Here is a 7218-nt window from a genome sequence, read left to right on the forward strand (position 1 = left end):
TAACATAAATGATAAGACGAATAAACAAAATGAATTCAATTCAACGTAATTGATATTTATCCTATTGGTAATATATTATTCTGTTCATCTAAGATTCAAATATGAAAAAGAATAACAAGTAACATTACCTTTTTGGCCCGGGGAATCATATAATCTAAAAGAGGCTGTCATGTTTAAATCTGAGTAAGATAGAAGAATTTCATATGGAAAAGGCAGGCTTTTTTTCCTTGAAGCAATATGGAGAGGATGAGATCACTTTCAACTGAAGGAATCATAAAAGATTTCATTTATTAGGATTGGCCTTACTAGTGAATAGAGATTTCACAAGGAAAAACTGAAAATATGTTATGGGTATGACAAGTCTGTTTAAATATATAGAAGCAAGAGAGGGTAGAATAAAATTAAGTATTTTCCATTTGGTTATTTTATTCAAATGTAACTCCTATGAACTTAGGGATTGTTTTGTTCCTGATTTTTTATATGTCTATACCTAATAGTCATTTGAACAAAGTCCTTACTTAATAGAAAGCTTCTGAATTAAATTTAAATCATATTTATTAGCATTAGTAGTAGCAACTATTATCCAAAGAATATCCAAAGAAAGGTACTTTAAAGTTTGCAAAGTTCTCACAAATATTGGCTTATTTTATTCTCATAACTCTGAGAAGAAAGTATCATGTTGCAGATGATGAAGGATTTGTACAGTCACACAGCTAATAAGATTCTGAGCATAGTTTTCAACTTTAATCTTTTTGACTCCAAATGTAGCAAGTACTCTAATCACTGTGTATCCTATCTTCCCAGTTTTGTCTCAAATACAGATGACAGCCATGAAAGACTGAGATGAATTCCCTAGAACAGTGATGTCTCAATAGGGATTATGTAACATGAAATTATACTATAAACAGTTGTCATAAGTGAACAGAAAATTGAGTAGCGAGAAAATAGAAAGAGAATAGAAAGAGATAGCAGCAATTTAGTAGGAATATTGGGGGTAGAAGATAAAGTAATAGAAGGGTTGATATTTAGAGAGATCAAGTAGAAAAGTAACTAAAGTTTAAAAGATATCATACTTCGGAACCAAACAACCATAAATTCAAGACTGCAAAAATAAGAAAATTAGACCCAGAGCAGGGATGATGAAGAGACAGAACAGGGTAGAGTAGTGATAGGTCTGAAATCAAAAAATAGTTTTGTATTGAGGCAGAAAAAGAGATGAAAGGATAGGAATTTTAAATGAAAGAGGAATGTCAGAGTTTCAAATAATAGAAGGGATGCAATTATAAATGGCAGTGAGAACTTTCCTATGATAATCCCTTTAGGTAGTTGAGATGGAGTGAAGTGTAGGTCAAAGAATGGAAAAAAAATGAACTGAGAAGTTAAAAAACCCACTGAAAGAGAAAGAAATGCAAGCCATAGAAAATGAATACACCTAGTACTTGAAAGTTTATGAAGCATGCATTTGAATTCTACAATTCTGAATTGTATTAGAAGTATAATTTCAGGGCGGCTAGGTGGCGCAATAAATAGAGCACCAACCCTGGAATCAAGAGTACCTGAGTTTGAATCCAGACTTAGACACTTAATAATTACCTCTGTGGCCTTTTGCAAGCCACTTAACCCTGTTGCCTTGCAAAAATTAAACAAAAAAAAAGATTATATACCCATTTTCTAAATGAGTAAACTGTATATAAATCACACAACTGATACATACTCATGTTGTATTTTACTCCACAAAATTCACATGAAAAAAATTTAAATTCTCTTCTGGAAAGTTTTGAGGTTCAAGCTACAAGTCTATAGATAATAGGTGCTACTCTTTGAAAATCTGAAATATTTGTTTTCCTCCAATCAACAAAATTTTATAAAATACATAGACATTGCCATTGGAATCTCCTACGTTCTGTATTCTAAATTATAAAGTTAAGCAAAAAAGACTGCTACAAGCTGGAAAAGATTAGATTTTGAGAAGGTTGTGGACATAAGCAAAAAAGAGACAACTGAAGAAGAATAACAAAGAGGTTAGTCAAGTTAAGAAAGGGGAAAAAGGAAAAAGGAAAGGAAACAATGCTGGGACTGACTGAGCTAGAATCAGCCACATGGAGGTAGGACCACATGTGTTCAGAATCATGGAACTGGGATTACACGCATCCAGACTGGAGAAAGGAAGGGGAAAAGAAACCAGACAGCAATTGCCCAGTCAAGACACATAGAAAAAAAGGGCAAGCCCTGGAAGAACCTTGCCCAAATGCATTTCTGTGGTGCATGGAATGGAGGCAGCATTTAAGGAGTGACAGAGTCTGGTGCCTACTCCAAGGATGGGTTTTATTTAATAATCAGTATAAGGTAGCATTTTACTGAGTATGAGTGTTGTATGTTATGCCTGCCTCCAGGACGTGACTGAAAGTCAGACACAGCCACCCACCAAATGCAGACATGGGGGCACCCAAAGGGGGTTTGTAAAAGACAATTGAACAGTACATGAAAATTTCAAGGTTTGTTTCCAATACAAAAGGGTTTTCTGTGCCTAAAGCTCCTCTGTTTCACTTTTATACCCATTTTGTCTTTCCCTTGGGTTTTTTTTTAAATGAATCTTTATTATGATCTAGTCACTTTTCCTTTAAAGTTACTATCATTCTTGTGGGTTAAATAAAATTGATAATTTTTCTTATTTTCTTCAAAAAGTGCCCTACTGAAATTGCAGAAGCTCCTAGAAGTGTCAGATCTAGACACAATATTCAATCTCTCATATTATGAGATTATCAGATACTATAAAGTATTACTCCTCAGGGAGAGATTTTTTTCTGTATGGTGTTTGCATATTACTCTTAGTGATTCAAAAATATTGGCCAGTATCATACAAAATCATTTGGAACGATGGATGGTCCATGCAAAAAATATCTGTTGTATTACTCAATGATATAAAGATTTACTTCTCCCATTTTTTTCATCTTCTTCTTCTACTCATTAACTTGTTGATAAGAAATTCCTTCCCTTTCCCCTCCCCATCACCAGATTACTCATACTACCCATCTTTTTCCCCCTTATTTAGATCTTTTCAAGATTATTTCCTATGTCTTTAGAATCTATCATCTTTAATTAGCTTGAGTATGAATTGAAGTCTTTTCATCTTCTCCTCCAGCTCAGAGAACAGCTTGTGATTTCAAAAGACAAAACTGCACATGTATGTATGTATGTATATTTTATATCTTGCACATCAATGCAATAGTTCCCTTAGTGTAAATATTTCATCAATGTCTATGAACTTAGAGTTCTTTTTAGTTTCTCCTAGAAGTTTCCTTTTGCCAGTTTCAGCCTAGATGGAGAAGCAAGGTATCCTGAGGGAGAGACAGGAGGCAGCAGACTTTAGGTAATTGAAATCACCTTGACCATTTCCCTTTTGACCTGCTGAAGAACAACAAACCAAAAAGTATGAAAAGTAACCTCAGTTGAAGGGCACAGAATAGGACCTCAAAACAGAGACAGAGAAGCTTCAAAACTGTTGGCAAGATTATTACTGGTAAGGCCAGTCAGGAGCATTGGTGACTTTACCACAGTGTAACAAAGATACTAAACTCTTAATGTGATAAGAGGTTAGATGACTTGGAATGATAGGAATCAGATTTTAGAATGTTGCCAGAAAATATGGCCAGCTAAGAAAGATTTCAAGGGTTTGAGGAACCAAATGAATTTACTTAAAGGATCAACTCTGACTCAGAAGTATTTAGGAACAAAAATAACAAAAAATGTTTGCTTATTTATGTATTACTGTGATTAGCAGAAGCTAAGGGAGAGAGAGAGAGACAGAGACAGAGAGACAGAGAGACAGAGAGACAGAGAGACAGAGAGACAGAGAGACAGAGAGACAGACCACAGGCAAATGGAGCAGTTGGAAACAACAGGAGCAAGAGGCATCATCAAGTTAAGAAAGGTGTAGGGGCATGAATTTTATTTGGGGATCATTCTCCTCAAGGATTGAAAAAAGGGTAAACTTTGAAAGGGTCAGGATGATGAGGTAAATAGGTATTAGTCAATGAGGCCAGTAAAACAGGAGCTGAAATGAGGTAATTAGGGATATGTAGATGTGGACAGAAGTTCAAAGACTTTATCCTTTCAGGCCAGGGTAAGGATTTATTGTTTTGTTGACAGGGGCTTGTGTCCCCTGCCTGGGGGCAGGGATTTATTGAGTCTTTGACTTTGAGATACTGAAATTAAGATGTGACTGGGGTGGAGGGGCGGAGTCAGTGGGTCAGTGTTACTCTAAGGCCAACTCAGAAGTTAACTATTTGACATGATTAAATTAATTGTAGAATATATTATCTATCAAATACTACCTCTTCTACAAGAGGAAGTCTGTTCTGACCTCTTCATTTTGCAGAAAATGAAATAGAAAGAAATATAACTTGATTAGGGTTCCAAGGAAATAAGTCATAGAGCTGAGATTTGAACTCAGGTCCTAATGTTTCCAAGTACCAGATTCTTTCTATTGAATCATCTTCTTCTAATGGCAGCCCAAAATCGCATACAAAGTTTCTTCTTGTATAATGTTGACAAAGGTTTTTTGGTCCTTCGTTCTTGAAGACCTTGACATCAGAGAGGTGATGTCATGACAAACGAATACATTTAATTTGAGTGAGAGGGTTCTGTGCTAAGTCACCAGCCTTACTTTCTCCTCTGGAACCATCTGGGTCCAATGGTCAAATATAAATCATCACACAACTGGTAAGTGTATGAGATCACATCTGAACTGGGGCCCTCCTGATAGAAGGATTAGTGCTCTATTCACTGCACCACCAACAATCAGCTTATACCATACAGTATCTCCATAATTTTCATACTCTTACTTGAGACTAGGGGTTTTTTTTTTTAGCTAAAACACCCATTTATTTAATAGCAGTAATAATTTAAAATTATAAAAACCCTTTCCGTTGTTGAGCATTAGAGGGCAAGTTTATAAAGACAGACAGGATGATGAGGAGAGGATAGCTGAAGGGGGAGTGGACAGTTCGCATGTTGGATGTCAATGAAACAGCCACACTCCACCGGCCTTCCCACCTGAGAGTATTGTCTATGTTCCCTCTGAGGGGGTTACAAAGGTTAGGGGGGACTGTTGGGGAGAAAGGGAAAAATAAAAAGTATCTCAAATCCACAACCATAGAGATGGCCTAGTCACATCCATCCTTCATTTCAGACAACCTGGTACCTGCTAGGATCCAGACTAATGAAACGCAGTTAATGTGACCTGGGGGCTTTGTAAGCCAGCGCAGTGGTAGGAGAGACAGAGTTTCCCTGGAACCATCAGATGAGTTGGGGACTGGCAGGTGGTGGTGGTGGGGAGGTCTAAAGGCCTTTGGTGCTTCCAAAGTTTGCTGAAAAAAAAAAGGGAAAAAAAGGTTCTGGGGTCTTGGGGTCTCTCCTGCCCCCCTCCCCCTCTCCCCACTCTGCTTCTTGGGTTCAGTGTGGGGTGGGGGAAGAGACTAGCTGCTCCCTCTGACCAGGAACCAGATGGGCAATGGACAGGGTAGGGTAGGGAGCAAAGGGGAAAGAGGGAAGAATGTCGGAGATTGGTTGGACTGGTTGGTGGTGAGATTCACGAGTTGTTTGTTGAGTTTTCATTATTTGGCGAACTGGAGGAGGAGGAGGAAGAAGAGGAAGAGAAATTCATTCCTGTCAGTCCCGGGGCATTTGTGGCAGTGTTCTGTCCACTTAAGCTTCCCCGACACACTGGGCAGGTATGATGCTGTTCCAGCCAGGGGACTATGCAGCCATCGTGGAGTAAGTGATTGCAAGGTAACTGCGGGACATTCTCACCCAGCCTATAGTCATCTTTGCATACAGGACATTCTAACCCTGAACCTACTGTTCCTCTGTGACTTATATGGTGGGAAGGGCTTGTATTTTCTCTTTGTCTGCTGGTGGAGGACCGGTGTTTTCAAACTGATTAAGGAGCTGTGTAAGATCGCATCCAAGCCATTAGCACCCCACGCATAGTCCATTGGATTTGAATGCAAAACACCCCAAGGGCCCAATCCCAAATTTGGTATTGTTGCAGGTGCAATAATTCCATTGACCAATTGCTGAATAATCCCTTCCAATGCTGGGATGCCTTCATGCCTGCCTGTGGCACGCCGTGCAGTGAGGCGGGCCCGGGGCTGCCGTGCACCATAGCGATGGTGGGACGGGTGTTCTCTCTCCTGCCTGTTCCCCCGAGTCTCTGGTGTCTTCAGATTGCACCCCAGAGCCGAATATGGGAAATTCAAAGCTGTCATCAAAAATCCCAAAGGCAAACTGGCCATAACCCTGTGGCAAGGTGAATAAATGCTGATCCACATTCTCAAATGGTTGTCTGTTCTGATCCATGGGGGCTGTAGCAGAGTAGGAACTATTTTCAGTATTTCTGGTCTCTTCTGGAAGCTCTTCAATAAAACCAGACTCACACCTTGGGCAGATATAATCCAGCAACCGAGGGGAGATCTCGGCCGAACAGCAGTGGCCAGAAGTACTGTCCGGGCTGCAGTGAAGCCTCCATTTCCCTTCCCCCCACCCCTCCTCCCCGACTATCTAGGTTTTTATCTAAAGTATTGAGATTTGACTTTCTTATCTTCTATATTAGAAATGAGGATTTATTCCAGGACAGTTCTATCCCTGCCATGTAGAAAAGGATAGCTTGGATTAGATAGGACTCTCTCCTGATTTCCTACCTTTTTCCACTTGAAAGATTCATTAAGCACCCATAATATTCCAGGTACTATTCTAAACTCTTTTTATTTGATCCTCACTATAATCCTTGGAGGTAGGTGAAATTGTTAATGCATTTTACTCTTCAAAAAACTGAGACAGATGGAGCTAAAATTTGTTTGATTGAGCTCACACAGCTGTTTAATGCTTGGGGACAAATCTGAATTCAGGTCTTCTTGATTCCAGGCTCAGCAATGGGTCAACTAGCAAAATCAGTCAATAAACCAAATTGATATACACATATGATAGTCTCAACATATCACACAACTAGGTAATGATATAACAATAAGAAATGTTTGGAAACTGGGTCAAATCTGGCTCACATTTTATATTTATCTAACAAGAATAATCTTAGCTAATAGAACATTAAAAAAAGAAACCAGGTAGTGGATCAGATTTGACCAGCTGGAAATAGTTTGCTGACCTCTAACCTATAAAAAGGTTCTTAACTTTTTATGTGTCAAAAACCACTTTGGCAGT

At 38.7% G+C, this 7218-nt stretch overlaps 1 pseudogene; it reads right to left on the bottom strand.

The window, feature by feature from the left end:
* Positions 1–4902: 4902 nt before the first annotated feature.
* LOC141499370 (E3 ubiquitin-protein ligase RNF126 pseudogene) lies at positions 4903–6529 on the bottom strand (annotated as a pseudogene).
* Positions 6530–7218: the final 689 nt, after the last annotated feature.

Source organism: Macrotis lagotis, chromosome X, assembly GCF_037893015.1.
Source record: "Macrotis lagotis isolate mMagLag1 chromosome X, bilby.v1.9.chrom.fasta, whole genome shotgun sequence".
NCBI classification, from domain to species: domain Eukaryota; kingdom Metazoa; phylum Chordata; class Mammalia; order Peramelemorphia; family Peramelidae; genus Macrotis; species Macrotis lagotis.